We start from the raw sequence: 16,509 nt of genomic DNA, 5'->3' as shown, positions 1-16,509 counted from the left end.
GAACACAGGAAGGTCATGTCCTGACCTCCTATACTCATCCTCATCTTAAAGGCGAGGAAACTGAGTCTCAGAGAGGTGAAGTTACTCACCCAAGATCACACAGCCAGCAAGTGGCAGAACTGGAGTTTGCCCCCACATCCCTGTGGCTCCCAAAGCCAGCCTCTTCCCATCCCATCAGCTGCCTCTGTGTCTGGCATGAGTCAGGAGGCTGGATTGCTGGGAGGGGGAGAGCCTTTTAGAGCTGCTTTTTGGAGCCTCCTGGCTCTGCCTGGTACATCCCCTCCTTCCCCACCCATGCCTTCTCCCTTGCCATCAGCCACCCCCAACTGCCTGGGGTGAGCGCCTAACATTTAAGGCTATCCCCTCCCAAGTGCAGATTGGATTCTTTTTTCCATAAGTCCTCATTATGCCCCAGTAGATTGGATTTTGGGCAATAGAAAAAACGAGCCTAAAGAACTGAAGTGCTAATTGGAGGTGACAAGCAGGGGCTCGGGGCCTCTGGAGCAGCGTGGCTCTGTCTCTAATTTGCAGAGTGGCCAGGGTAAGTCCCTGGCTTCCAAAGTCATGCTTGTTTGAAGGACAATCACTTTCTTTTTCTTGTAAAAGGAAGAGAAATTGTCAGCCTGTCAGTTTCGCTCTGAGCTCGTCCGCTGTCTTTCCAGTAACTGAGGGCGAGAGGCTGAGCCGTAGCCCAGAGGCTGCCTGTGGGGTCTTGGGGGATGTGGTTGATGCCACCTGGCCCCCTTCACATCACCTCCCTCTCGACACCCCTCCTACTCCCTCCAATAATTGTGGTATTTGGTTTTCCCTCAATACCAAATGTGAAACTCTCCTGGAGGTAGTGCAAAAGGAAGTCTGTGAATCTCTGAACTGTGGTTGAATGAAGGTATTCTTAGGCGCCTGCTTGCAAGGGTGGTGAACTTCTGGTGCTAAAAGCAGAATTGCTTTTCAGTAAATGTTATTACTCAAAAGGAAGTTGTTACCACCACCGCCACCTCGAGCGTCTTCCAACTGCCACTCTGTCTGCCAGGCCAAGAGGGGAAAGGGTCTCTCAGTGGCTCCCAATGACCCCATCCAGCCCCCAGGGGAAGCTCTTGCTGTCTCAGCTGACCCTGGATGCCTGAAGCTGAAGTGCAAACACCCACAGCCTGCCTAGGCAGTGTATCTCAAGGTAGGGGCTGTTTGCTGACTCAGCTGTTTGCTGAGCTGGGTTGGAGCTACAGGTGGGGTTGGAGGCACACGAGAAAGCTGCCCGTTGGCTGCGGGACTGGCTGTTTTTTGAGAGCTGTTGTCCATCTTGGCGATGCACCTCGCCTAACCCCTGTTTCCTCTTCTCTAAAATGGAAAGGTGATCATACCTCAATGGAAAGAGCTAGCATATTTATTACTCTAGTAGATATTTAATAAGTAATAAGGTTATTATCAACAGTGAAAATGATTCTGGATTTACATCAGACAGACCAGGGCTCAGATCTCAGCTCTGCCACCTACTAGTTGCACAACCTTGGACAAGTCCATTCTCCTCTCCGAGTCTCAGTTTTCTCTGGATCACGCAGGGGTGATTATAGCACCTACTGCTCAAAGCTGTTGGGAGAATTCTGTGAGCTGGGGCAGGTAAGCCACAAGGCACACAGTAGGTATGCAGTAGGCATGGGTTCCACTCCTGCTCCATTTTGCCTTACAGAGGATCGTCCACCAGGCTGTGTCTCCACCTGAGCAGTCCCAACCACAGGCTCCAGGTGTTCTTTCTTTGTGGAGAGACACCCATGAAAGTTTGCAGCCACCGGGTTCCAGAGGGCAGGCAAGAAGCGACCAGGCCAAACTCAGGGGAGTGGAATGGACCACTCAGCAGCCACTTCCCTGTGAGAAAGAAGTCAAAACAAACCCCCTGACTGGCGAGGCATGATCCCAATCTAGAGCTCTCAGAGGACGCTCTCGGGTTCAATCCTCTGCCTGCCTCTTACCTGTAGCCTTCTCTACAGCCTGGAAAAGTGACCATTTCGTTTACTGAGCAGCCATGCAAGTGAGCATTGTATTCTGCATGTGTCACGAATCATGTCATCATGTCCCCCCAGCAACCCCACGAGACAGGTCTTCTCATTGCTCACCCACCTGCAGGTGTGGAAACTGAGGCCCAAGGAGGTGAAGGGACTGGTAGCTGAGATTTGAACCCAGCCCATCCTGTTGTCAAGCCACACACATAATCGCCGCACTACTTCCGTTATCTGAGAACAGTGTGTCTGTGTTACCAAAGATATAATTATATTTGGTAGTGTCTGGGTATAGAAAATTGTATAATATATTCTTTTTAAAATGTATGCTTTTGAGATTAGTATAGATTTACATGCAGTTGTAAGAAATAAACAGAGAGAGTCCATATACCCTTTCCAGTTTCCCTCAATGTTAACAGTCACAATAAAGATATTGACAGTGATATAGTCAAGATACAGACATTTCTATCACCACGAGGATCCCTCATTGCCCTTGTATAACCAAACCCATTTCCCACCCCCAACCCTGCCCCCGAGCCATGGCAACCACTAATCTGTTCTTCATTTCTATAATTGTGTGGTTTCAAGAATGTTACATAAATGGAATCATATAGTTTATGTAACCTTTGAGGATTGGCTTTTTTCACTCAGCATAATTCTCTGAAGATTTATTCAAATTGTGTGTTATCGATATTTTATTCCTTTTTATTGCAAGTAGCAGTCCATAGTATGGATATAAACACAGCTTTTTTTAATTAAAAAAAAACCATAGACCGGCTTCCGGGTGGTTTACCAGTTTTTGCCTATTATGAAGAGAGCTGCTATGAAGATTTGAGCATAAGTTTTTGCACAAACATAAGTTTTCATTTTTATGTCCAGGATTGCAAATGCCAAGTCATAAGGCAGTTTTTAAAAAACTGTTTTCCAGAATACGGTACTGTTTTACATTCCCACCAGGAATGTAGGAGTGTTCTAGTGTCTCCATTCCTCACCAGTGATTGAATGCGAAAGTTCTCATCGTTTTTTATTTTGGTCATTCTGATAGGTGTGTAACAATATCTGATTGTGGCCTTAATTTGCATTTCCCTAATGGCTAATGATGTTGAACATTTTTTCACGTGTTTATTTTCATCTGCGTGTTCTTTTCACTGAAATATTTGTTCGTGTCTTTTGCTCATTTTCTATTTGGATTTTAACTGCTGACTTTAGAGTTCTCGAGAATTCTGTCGAGTTTTGAGAATTCTAGGTAGTAGCCCTTTGTCAGACATGCAGTTTGCAAGTATTTTCTCCTAATCTATAGCTTGTCTTTTCATCCTCTTAATAGGGCCTTCCATGGGTTAAAAGTTTTCAACTTTGATGAGGTCTGATTTATCCATTTTTTTCCTTTTATGAATCGTGCTTTTGGTTTTCACATCTAATAATTCTTTACCTAGCTTTAGATTCTGAAGACTGATTTTCTCCTGCTTTTTTCTAAATGTTTTATAGCTGTATGTTTTACGTTGAAGTCTATGATCTGTTTTAAGTGAAGTTTTGGATCATGTGTGAGGCTTAGGTCAATGCACTTTCTTTGTTTCTTGCATGTGGATGTCAAATTGCTCCAGCACTATTTGTTGAAAAGGCTTTTTATCTTCCATTGAACTGCTTTTGCATCTTTGTCAAAAATCTTTTGGGCACATCTGTGTGTGTCTATTCCTGGGTTCTCTACTCTGTTCCACTGTTGTATGCATCTGTCCCTCTGCCAACCAGACTGTCTTGATTACCACAGCTAAACAGTAAACCTTAGCATTGCATCGAATGAGTCCTCCCACCTATAGAAAATTGTATATTGTATTTTAATTCATTGAGAAGTGGGGTGGAAAATCTCTGTTCTTCAACTTATTTATTTAAAGAGAGAATAATATTTTCCACGGAGGTAGAGTGGCCAAGCGGTCTAAGACACCGTCTCTTCAGAGGCATGGGTTCGAATCCCACTGCCGCCAACTTACTGGTCAGGCGTGGTGGCTCACGTCTGTAATACCAGCACTTGGGAAGGCCAAGGTGGGTGAATCACTTAAGGTCAGGAGTTTGAGACCAGTCTGGCCAACATGGTGAAACCCCATCTCTACTAAAAATACAAAAATTAACTGGTGGCGCACCTCGGTAATCCCAGCTACTGCGAAGCCTGAGGCAGGGGAATTGCTTAAACCAGGAGGCGGACGTTGCAGTGAGCTGAGATGGCACCCCTGCACGCCAGCCTGGGAGACAGAACGAGATTCTGTCTAAAAAAATAAATAAAGTAAAATAAAATAAAAATAAAAAGAGAATACCGAGACAGAGATAACCAAGGGTCCACCAAAGACTCATGCTCCTCCTCCTAAGTGTTGTAGGTAAGCAGTCACCCAGCCAGGGGACTACATTTCCCAACTGCCTTTGCATCTAGGTGGAACCATGTGATAAATTCTATCCAGTGAAATGTGAGGGGAACTGATGTGTATGTCATTCTGGGCCGAGCTGGTTGAGCATGGGTTTCTCCTCCATCACCTCCCCTCCTCTGGCGGCTGGCAGGATGTTGATCCTCAGGGAAACCTTGGAAGACCTGTTGCAGATGAGTGAGTCCCCATCTGTCAGATTCCTGAGTGACTGACTGCATGAAGCAGCTCCTCCTCCTCGTTGACTATCCCAACAACAAGAAATGTCTGCATTTACAAATGAAATGTAATACCAAGAAATTTTAAAAGTTGAAATAAAAAATACAACTTATAAAATGTCCATCCATGTACCACTTAAAGCATTTTTATATACCCCTGGCATATTCATGGTATGGGAAATATATATATATATAATTTTTTTTTTTTGAGACAAGGTCTTGCTCTGTTGCCCAGGCTGGAGTGCAGTGACATGATCTCCCACTGAAACTTTTGCCTCCCAGGTTCAAATGATTTTTGTGCCTCAGCCTCCCAAGTAGCTGGGATTACAGGCATGTGCCACCACACCTGGCTAATTTTTGTATTTTTAGTAAAGACAGAGTTTCGCCATGTTGGCCAGGCTGATCTCAGACTCCTGGTCTCAAATGATCCTCCCACCTCGGCCTCCCAAAGTGCTGGGATAACAGGCATGAGCCACAGCGACTGGCAGGAAATACATATTCTAAATCCTATGAGAGATATTAATCCACACTCTTCCTACTACAACTAGAAAAACAGAGGCTCAGAGAGGGAAGGGGTTTGCCCAAGGTCACACAGCTAATCCAGGACTGAGCCCAAGTAATTCTACTCGTTAAATATAACTGATTTCCATGAACTTTTGATTCCTTCTTTTAAAAAAGGATGGGCAAGTCTGAGCGTGTGTCATCCAAGACTCCAAGTGGACAATTATAAAAACAAATCATAATTAATAATTCCTTATGAAACAAGTCAGAGAACTTCCAGGGCAGGGTGGCGCCAGTTTTGGGGAGAAGTAATTTTAAGACTTCCCGCCTTTCACAGGGTTGAGGGAGCAATTTAAAACAAGCTCTATTAAACATGGCTCATACAGCTGTGACCTTTGGAATGAAGGTCTCGCCTTCAAAAGCCGATCAGCCTTCATGATGTAGGGTTTGCCTGTGCGTTGAGGTTTAAAAAAAAAAAAAAAACACCGTGAGGAATTTATGGGAAACAACAACTGCTTGCGGTTGCTGAACGAAGTGAGTCAAAGGGCGTCAGAGGGAGCAACTTTGGAGCACACAGGAGGGAGGTGCCAAGGACTCCTTTGCCGGACTCACAGCCCCGGGTACTGAGGACAAGCCTGCTCTGCTACTGAATAGCTGTGAGTCCTTGGTCACTGACTTCACCACTCTGTGCCTTGGTTTCCCCATCGATGAAATAGGGATTATGAAAGAACTCTCCACCTACCTACTCCACAAGGGTAGGTAATGTGTGCAAAGGTCTGAGCACCGTGCCTGGCACATAGTTAGTTCTCAATTTACCCTTGTAACATTATTACAGGATGAATTCCCCTCTGGGGACGAAGGATTGAGATAGCAGTTCTCCGGTGTTCTGCAGTTCTCAGCCCAGGCTTTGCATTTTAAAAATACTGGGTCTCGCCCCAGAGATTCCACTGCAGTGGCTTTGGGAGTGGACATGGGCATAGGAATCTTTAAGGGTTACCAGACAAATCTAGTGGGCAGCTACGTCTGAGAGCCCCTTCCTAAGGACGGCACGGTCTCATTGTGGTTCTCAGTCATTTACATCGTATTGTCATAAAGCATTGCTCCGCCATGTTCCCTTTTTTCTATGTTTGTTTTTAAGCTCTAACCATGTGGCTGCCCATATGTCCAGTTCATTTCTTTTAATTTCTAATTTCTGCTTCCTCCACGTTTGTCTCCCAGCATGGACTCCAGGCTGCCTGCCCTCTGGCTCCCTCCCCGTAGGACTTCATGACAAACTCACTCCCTGCATGCCCTTGTCCGGGTGAGAATTTGGGAATTTCTGTGAGACTTCATATTATTATGAAAGTTGAAGCCAGTGATCCCAGTAACAGAATCTGAATCTCAGGGGGATGGGGCTCCAGCCCCCAAAGTTTTTTAAACGCTCTCCCAGTGATTCTGAAGAGGAATTAGAATCAGGACCCACTAGCTGGACCAAAACATCCATCATGGAAATACCAGGAAAGTTTAGAGGAAAGAGGAAAAGTCAATGAGCTGAAATTGTCATTCCAATCCCTTTATCTGGACATTCACTGAGGGCCCAATAACAACCAGGCCCTGGGGACAGACAGGAGACCACAGTTTGTTCAGAGGGGCCAGGAGAGCAGAACTCAAGACTGCGTGACATGCGTGTTCTTAACGCCCAAGATGTAAAACCCTTGACCTTAAGTTGTTCACTCCCCTGTGGGACAAGCAATAAGAATCCACTGTGATTCATGCAGATATTAGAAGCTCATGAAGTGATTGACTGATTTAGGAGGGTCAGGGAAGGCTTCCCCGAGGGGGTCACATCTGAGCTGGGCTTTGAAGAGTGAATAGGAGTCTGCTTGTAAAAGATCAGGAAGCAAGAAACATTTGTAGCAGACGCTGTTGCTACCCGGCCCGTGTGCCCCAGACAGATGCCCACTCTTGCTCACTGCAGATGTCTGCTTAAGCGCTTTCATTTGGCTGTGGGTGCACGCTCAGTCAGAAGTTCCAGAGAGTTGGAACTAGCCCCTGGAATCAGCCCGCAGCTCACGACTGGGGGATGTTGGAAGGTACGTGATCCCTCCCCTTGCGACTGGGTTGGAATGACTGAAACGCATGCTCTTCACTGTCTCCCAGAGTTCCCTGATGGTTCTGAAGTCTAGTTGCCCACAGTGGTGACTGGTTTCATACCATTTATTTTATGGTCTTTCTTCCCTATTTTGATGACCTAACCTGCTATGGGTGCTTCCTGAGATCACCACCCAAAATATATTCCTTGCACTTGAATTCGTGTCTGAGGGCCTGTTTCCAGGAGAACTCAGTGGAGGAGACTGCATGTGCAGAGGCCCCGAGGCCGGAAGCCACACAGCGTGTGCAGGGAGGTGACCAGCAGCTTGTGCACAGAGTGGAATTTGGAGGAAAGGCTGAAGAGGCCAGAGGCGCAGGTCAGGAGCAGCCAAGCGGGCCTCCACTGCTGCACAGAGGTCCGGGGCCTCTTCCCACATTCTCTGGTCGGAGTAGGCAGGGCAATGAGCTGGTCATGCAGATCCCTTGAGGATGTTTGGGTAGGGCTGGCAGGCTACAGAGTGCCAAATTCTCCAGTCTTTGCTTCAGTGATCTACCTGGCCTTTGAGTTTATTTGAACAAGATTCAATTCTGCCCTGGACAAAGACAGAAGATTGGCAAGTGGCCACTGGTTTTGATTGGTTAGTGACAGCCCAGCAGAGCAATGTTACCCATCCAGTCCGGCTTCCAAGGGAGGGTCCCACTCCAGAGAAAAGTCCCCCACCGCCTCGTCCCCCATCCTGCAGATCTTGATTCTTAGACCTCCTACCCAATGGGTCAGCGGCACCTGCCCAAGATTCTGCTTTTTCTGGCCGTCTTTCCTGTGCAGCGCTCAGCCTTGGGGGCAAGCGGACACCTGGAACTCCCGACAGGGCTCAGGCGGGAGCCGGCGATCCCATCACACTCTAGGGCTCTGGGGAAAATAACGGTGCCAGTTAGGGCCTTAGTTTGCTGCTCTGTGTAATGGGCCTGTGGGTCCTGGGTGTGGCCACAAGACTGTGAGAGAATTTGAGAATTTCTTTGAGACTTCATATTATTATGAAAGTTGAACCCAGTGATCCCAGTAACCCAGAGAACTCTGCAATGTCTAAATTAGGGCCAAGCCTCCCATTTTACAGAGGAGAGAAACTAAGACCCGAAGAGGGAAAGAGGCTTACCTGAGTTCATCCAGCAAGGCAGTGTTAGGGAAGAACTGTGGCTCTTATGCCAAGTGTGATGGGGTGACATGGGACATGAGACCTTTTTATCTGAGCCACACTGTCCAGGTCCACACCTTGCCTTCCGTACTCCAGCCGGGTGATCCTGGGGGCGTGTGACTTAGTCTCTCTGAGCCTCAGTTTTTCCCTCTGTGCAATGGTGATCTTGACACCCCCTCACAGGACCACTGTGAGCACAAAGCAGGGGACCCCTTTCTTACCCCTCACCCGGTAGAACAACTCTGGAGATCAAGAAGAAACGCCATCCCCAGCTGTCCATAGAGAGCCCAGAGCCAGCTTCATCTATTAGCTCCCCCTCCTTGCTTCAAAAAATGAATCTACTCTGGGAGACGTGGGGGTCCGCCTAGATAGGGATCATCTCTCTGCCTGGCCATGGTGCTCCCCACCATACCTCCGTCATGCCCCTCCCCTGTGGACCGCAGAAGCCTCCGGGGCTTGCTTGACAGGTTACACCTCAAAGTTCAGTTCAGTTACAGCAAAATTAAGTTGCTGACTTGCCAGCAACTTCCCACCCTGGCTGCAGCAGGGCCAGGCAGGGAGGAAGAACAAAGGCTTTTGTCTGCCCAGCCTCAGAGGAGGGTGAGAAACAGAAATCCTGCCCAATCATGTGGAAGCCCCCAGAGCTCTCTGCTTGGGCTTGGGGCCAGGGGAGGCAAGTCAGGGCAGCCAAGTGAGAGACCCACAGCCCGGGGGTGGGAAGTGACGCTGGGAGAAATGTCCATCCGCCCACCATCTATCCACCCACCCATCTACCCATCCACTCACCCATCTAGCCACCCAACATTCCTTCCATCCGTCAACCCTTTCATCCACCCATTCATCTACCCATCCACTCACCCATCCATCCGCCCATCATTCCTTCCATCCGTCAGCCCTTTCATCCACCCATTCATCTACCCTTCTATCCAACTATCCATCCATCCCTTCCCTCTCTCACTCCCTTGATCCATCCATCCACCCACCCATCTCCCATCCATTCATCCATCTATCCACTCCTCATTCCCTCCATCCATTCATCCACCCCTACATCCAAACATCCATCCATCCATTCATTCATCCATCCATCCATCTATCCATCCATCCATCCATCCATCCATCCATCCATCCATCCACTCATTAATCTACCCATCCATCTATCCCTCCCTTCCTCCCTCATATCATACATCCATTTATCCATCCATTTATTCATCCATCCATTCATCCACCCATCTATCCATCCCACAAGCACATATTGAGCATCATGGAGCCAGGCCCTGGTTTGGACACTGGGGATACAGCTGTGAACAAAGTCTCTGCCCTCATGGTTCTGATATTCTAGGCAGGTAATGGACAAAAAGAAACTATACACTTAATATAATGACAGAAGGTGATAAATGCTAGGAATAAAAATAAACCTAGGTAGGAAAGCAACACGCAGAGCCACTATAGATGGAGTGGTCAAGGAAGACGAGAAGCGATGGACTAGATCTGGCAGGGGAACAAGTACAAGGGCCCTGAGGCAGGACTGAGTTCAGCATATTGGAGCAACAGCCTAGAGGCCAGTGAGGTCATCATGAATGGAAGGAAGGGGAGGGGAACAGGGGGTAAAGCTGGAGGGGCTCTGGGAGCAGGAGACCCAGCTCTGTATAGTCAGGGGATGGTTCCTCTCCCTCTTTGGACCTTGGTCTTCTCATCTGTATAATGAAGTCCTGGGTAAGATCATCCTTTTCTATCTGAGGCTCTGGCATTTAAAAAAGATGGTCTCGCTCTTGCCTGGGGATCTATAGGAGCAGGGTCTAGACTGTAAAGGTAAAGAATGCAGGTCTGGGCCAGGTGCGGTAGCTCATGCCTGTAATCCTAGCACTTTGGGAGGCTTAGGCAGGCAGATCTCTTGAGCTCAGGAGTTTGAGACCAGCCTGGGCAACATGAAGAAACCCCCTCTCTACAAAAAAATGCAAAAATTAGCCTGGTGTGGTGGTATGCTCCTGTAATCCCAGCTACTCAGAAGGCTTAGGTGGGAGGATGGCTTGAGCCCAGGAAGTGGAGGTTGCAGTGAGCTGAGATCATGTCACTGCACTCCAGCCTGGGCAACAGAGCCAGACCCTGTTTCAAAAAAAAAATACAGGATCTGGAGTCAAGGTATTTGATCTCTCTGAGTCTCAATGTTCCCAACTGCAAAATGGGAATAATAATACTGCTTCATGGGGTTCTTAGCGGATTCGATGGGATGGTGCAGGTAAAGCATCTATCCCAGACACCTTCCTCCCTGGTCTCTGTTATATAATTAGGTAAAACAGCAGTGGCAGCCTCTGTTGACCTTCAACTCAGAGGCAAAGAGTACGGAGCCCTCAGATGCCCCTCAGTGGGGATACTGGCCTTGGCTGACAGGGCAAGGCTGGCACAAGCCTGGGGGCTAGGTCTCCAATGTTTGGCTCTGATCATAAGGGGATTTCTGTGGGGGAGAGCAGATAGAGCCCTTCGAGTAGCTCAGAGGCCTCCTTCCCGTACAGGCAGCTCTGTACCAGCACACTGCTCTATTCTCGTTTAGTTACACCACGTCCAGTGCTGTGGCCTTGAGTTGTCTGTATCCCTCTCTGAGCGTCGGTTTCCAAATCAGAAGCTTGCTTGCGTTCTCATCCCAGCTCATCTGGTTCATTCCTGCCTCAGGACCTGATATGGTTTGGCTGTGTCCCCACCCATATCTCATCTTGATTTGTAGCTCCCATAACCCCCATGTGTAGTGGGAGGGACTCAGTGGGAGGCAATTGAATCATGGGGGTGGATCTTTCCCATGCGGTTCTCATGATAGTGAATAAGTCTCAAGAGATCTGATGGTTTTATAAAGGGCAGTTCTCCTGCACCAATCTCTTGCCTGCCACCATGTAAGACGTGCCTTTGCCCCTCCTTCACCTTCGGCCACGATTGTGAGGCCTCCCCAGACAAGTGGAACTATAAGTCCATTAAAGTTCTTTGCCTTTATAAATTACCGAGTCTCGGGTATGTCTTTTTTAGCAGCGTGCGAATGGACTAATACAGGACCTTTGCATGTGCCGAGTTGGTCCCCTGGTGTGCTCTTCCAGCTCCTTCTCCTCTTTCAGGGCTGAGCTCAAATATCACTGCAGGGAGGCCTTCCCTGACCTCCCACACCAACATAACCCTGTCCCCATTCATACTGTGCCCCTGCACATGGCTTACTTGCTTTCAGAATACTCCTGAACACTTTCTGAAATCATCTGCTATTTCCCTGTTTGCTTCTTTATTGCCTGTCTTCTCCACTATGACATCAGCTCCACCAAGATAGAGACTGGATCTGTCTTATCCACAGTGTCTCCAACAACCGAAGCATAGTAGGTGCTCAGCAAATTTTTGCTGAATGAGTAATGGGGACTCAATGACTCCTTTGGTTTTCTTTTAAAAGTTTTGCCACTTAAATATTAATTTTAATTATACAATTAACCCATTATCATATTCTTAAAAAATATTTTTACAGCTACAGTTTATGGTTAAAATACCCTTTGATGTCCATCCTGGACATTCCCCAACCGGGTCATGTAATGAGTTTAGCATCCTTCCAGATTTACTTCTATGCACTTACAATGAAATGCCTACCACTGTTGTTGGTAGTGTGCGCATGTGTGTGAGTATGTGTGTATTTTCACAGTAGATTAGATAGAGCTGAGAGTTGAGCGCAACATAAACAGCTCTGGGTAATTGTGATCATTAAATTTTACGTGTCAACTTGACCAGGTTACAGTGCCCAGTTGTTTGGTCAAACATGAGTCTAGATGTTGCTATAAAGATATTCTGGGCTGGGCTGGTGGCTCACGCCTGTAATCCTAACACTTTGGGAGGCCAAGGCGGGCGGATCATGAGGTCAGGAGTTCAAGACCAGCCTGGCCAACATAGTGAAACCCCATCTCTACTAAAAATACAAAAAAAAAAAATTAGCCGGTCATGGTGGCAGGCGCCTGTAGTCCCAGCTACTCGGGAGGCTGAGGCAGGAGAATCGCTTGAACCTGAGGGGGTAGAGGTTGCAGTGAGCCGAGATTGCACCACTGCACACTCCAGCCTGGGCAACACAAGACTCTGTCTCAAAAAAAAAAAAAAAAAAAAAAAGATTCTGAGCCAGGCATATTGGCTCACGCCTGTAATCTCAACACTTTGGGAGGCTGAGGATGATAGATCAGATCACTTGAGTCAGGAGTTTGAGATCAGCCTGGCCAACATGGCGAAACCCCATCTCTACTAAAAACACGAAAAAATTAGCCCAACATGATGGGGGGCGCCTGTAATCCCAGCTACTCGGGAGGCTGAGGCATGAGCATCACTTGAACCTGGGAAGTGGAGGTTACAGTGAGCCGAGATCGCACCACTGCACTCCAGCCTGGGCGACAGAGTGAGACTCCATCTCAAAAAAGTAAATAAATAAAAATAAAAATAAAAGATATTCTGTAGATGGACTTGATAACGTGAGTGGGCCTCATTCAATCAGTTCAAGGCCTTGAGAGCAAAATCCAAGTTTTTGGCAGAAGGAATTCTGCCTTAAGTCTGTATCATAGAAGTCTTGCCTGAGTCCCCAGTCTACCGGCTTGCCCTACAAATTTCACATTTGCCAGCTTCTACAATCCCTTTAAAAATTAAATTAAATATAAATATATATACACACACCCATCCTGTTGGGTTTTGTTTCTCTAGAAAGCCCTGGCTGATACAGTAATTTAAACAGAGAAGCAGTCTATTCAAAGTACTTTATGGGGGGAATAACAATCAATCCAATAAACAAAAATGGCCAAGACTCGAGTAGGCATTTCACAAAAGGGGATACCCAAAGGATCAATAAACACACAGAGGTGCTCAATATCCTTGCTCAGCAGGGAAATGCAAACGAAAACCTTGAGAAGATAACCACTGTACACCCACTAGAATGGCTAAAATGAAAAATATGGAAAATACCAAGAGTTGATGAAGATATGGAGCATCTAGAAGGAACCCTCATACATGAATGCAAAATGGTGCAAGCACTTCAGAAGACACTGGCAACTTAATAAGGTGAAACATACACTTGTCATAAGACTCAGCGATAGGACTACACTCAATAGTAGTGCAGACAGATTTTCACCAAAAAAGACACACACAAATGTTCATAGCAGCCCTATTCATAAATCTCCCCTAACTAGAAAGTACCCAAATGTCCATCAGTAGGAGAATGAATGAAAGAACAGAGACACACTCAGACACTGTTCCGACTATGGAATTTTGCCCAGCAATGAGAATGAAAGATCTGCAACCACACGCTACAGCATGGGTGAATCTCAAAGACTTGAACATTAAGGGAAAAAGGCCAGACACAAACAAGCACACATCGTTTGGTTCCATTTATATAAAGCACTAGAAATAGACACAACTCGCTTTGGTTAGCCTCTGGGAAGTCGTGACTGGAAGAGGGCATAAGGGAAGCTTAAAGGAACTGGAATATTCTGTTTCTTGATGAAAGGCTGGTTACACAAATGTACTCACTTATGAAGGCTCGTGAAGTTATTGCTTACGACCTGTGCATTTTTCTCTATGTGTGCTATACTTCAGTGAAAGTTCAAAATAAAATAGGGGATTTGGGGAGCTTGGGGGGATTGGAGAACCAGGCTTAAGGTCAGCAGGGACAGTACCCCAAATCACACCCAACACTGGATCAGTAAGCCCCCTCTGCTGACCCTGAACTATCCCTGCTTCCAGGTCTCAGTGGGCAGGTCTGATTGGTGGAACCTGGGTCATGTGACCACCCACTAGCTGCAAGAGATGCTTGGAAGAGTGAGCACCTAGCAGGTTCAACATCAGTGATGGAGGTGAGTAGACTGCGCTTCAAAAGATGGGGAGCCTTAGACCACTGCAGGGTGTTTAACCCTTCCTCAACTGATGGATATTCAGGTTGCTCCCAGTGGCCATCTTGACCATACTCCTTGTGCCTGTGTGGGGATGTTTCACTAAGGGATATGCCACATCACGGAACTGCAGTGTTCCTCCCAAAAATGTGAACTTACAGTTTTACTGGCTACTGTAAAAATTGTCTTCTGGAGAGGCTGTTTCAATTTACACCACCACCAGCAGTATATCAGTGTGACCATTTCCCAGTCTCCTTAATTTAACGCTTTACATCACCAATCTCATTCATGTCAACCTGAGGCATGGCAAATGTTCTCGCATTGTTGTTTTAATTTGCATTTGCCTGATTACCAGCACGACTGAACATCTTGCATGTTTATTTGCCATCTGTATTTTATGTAAATTGCCTGTTCACACCCACTACCCATTATTCTAGTGGGTTTGTGGTTTTTTTCTTATTGTTCTGCAGGAACTCTTTATATACTGTGGAAATAAATTCACAGTCTACATTTATGTTTCAAATATTTTTACCTAGGTTACCATTTGTCTTTTAACTTTGGAGTGGCCACATGCTGTTTTACCCAGGTTCACAACTTTTCTGAGGTTGGGAAATGAATACTGATGGGAAGGAGGTGGGGACAACGGGGAAAAGGGATCTTTCTGACACTACTCTGTTCTCTTCCCACTAGCTCTGAGTACATTTTGTAACACCCCTCCCATATCATCCTTTCATTTCCTTGTTCTTGTCACCAATAGAAAACAGTAATAGAACCCCAGCCACAGAACTTCTCACTTTCACTTTTCAATTTTTTTTTTCAAGCTCAAAGTTTACAGATTTGGAATGAAGTATCCTCAGTGTCCCTGCTGGGGTGATCAGCCAAGTTGAGTGCCCCTCACAGTTGTCATTAATTTACTGATATTGCAAATGAAGAAAGCAGGTTAATTCAAGTAATTTGCAAATTCCTTCCAAAATTGCCAATAGTGGGCAAATTGCTAAACAGTATATAGGGCATGTGGTGAGCAAATGGCCTGGAGGTGAAATGGCCTGGTTGAAATCACACTTGAAAAGCTTTTATCTCATTCATAAAAGGGCAGAGAACATGGTTTGGTAAATATAAACACGTGTGTACTGCAAAGTCAGGGGTTGGCAAGCTATAGCCCTTGAGCCAAACCTGGCCCACCACCTGTTTTTGTAAATAAAGTTTTATTGGGACACAGTCACAGTCATTTACTGACATACAGTCTGTGGCTGTTTTCCTGCACCACAGCAGAGTTAAGTAGTTGCAATAAAGATGGTATGGCCCACAAATCTTAAAACATTTATTATCTGGCTCTTTACAGAAACATTTTACCAACCTCAGCAGCAAGTAATAAAAAACACATAAGTTATAATATTGCAGTATTTTTAGAGATATAAAATAGATGAAAAATTATTTTTTTAAAAATGTCTGGCAGATCATGTATGGCTGGATCTAAGTTAAACGCATAGAAAGTACATTCCACTGAATAACATGATCAAGAGTAAGACTTTGGGCCCAGATAATTAACTTTTAAAAATTCTTAGCAAGTTGCTTCATGTCTCCAACCTCAGTTTTCTCATCTGTAAAAGAGGGGATGATATTTCGTTCTGACCTCATAGGGTACAGGCAAAAAAGGCTCTTAGAACAGTGCTGGGCACATAGTAAGTACTATGTAATTATTTGCTATTGTTATCATTATTATTGCACAGAGTCAGGTCTAGATCGGTGTCATGGCTGTGCTACTTCTCAGACACGTGACCCTGGACACACAGCTTCCTCTTCCCCAGCCTCAGTCTCCCTACCCATAAATCGGGGCCATAATGGTTGCCATCACCTGGAGTTGCTGTGAGGGCTCCTTGGCACAGCATCTGGCACACAGTAGGCACCCAACACAGATGAGCTGTTACTGCCAGCATACCCATCATTCTGACTCAAAGCCTCTGCACTGACTGGAACTCAGTCCCATCGTTCCTCTGGAAGGCAGGCCATGACTCCAGACCCGCCGTGTACCAGCACTGACTATTTTCCACCCAGTGACTGTTTATTTAACTGTCCTCCTAAAGTAACTCCTCAGCCATCAAACGGCTGTTTACAAAGCCCACAATTAACCTTCTTGGGACAACAAATAAACAGGAACCTAATTAGGCGTGTTTCTTCTGGCTCAAGGCACGGCAACCCCAAGGCTTGGGCATCACAGCTGTCATTCAAATAGACATTTGTGGGTTGTATGG

At 46.3% G+C, this 16,509-nt stretch overlaps 1 long non-coding RNA gene across 1 annotated transcript in view; it reads right to left on the bottom strand.

The window, feature by feature from the left end:
• Positions 1 to 6,982: 6,982 nt before the first annotated feature.
• LOC102130729 (uncharacterized) overlaps positions 6,983 to 16,509 on the bottom strand; it is a 42,962-nt gene continuing 33,435 nt past the window's right edge. The window contains exon 5 of the long non-coding RNA XR_006689936.2: positions 6,983 to 8,098. This is a non-coding gene — a long non-coding RNA (uncharacterized lncRNA). The remainder of the gene's footprint in view (positions 8,099 to 16,509) is intronic.

This window comes from Macaca fascicularis, chromosome 10 (assembly GCF_037993035.2).
Source record: "Macaca fascicularis isolate 582-1 chromosome 10, T2T-MFA8v1.1".
NCBI lineage: Eukaryota > Metazoa > Chordata > Mammalia > Primates > Cercopithecidae > Macaca > Macaca fascicularis.
This window is presented reverse-complemented; position numbering and strand designations above follow the sequence as displayed.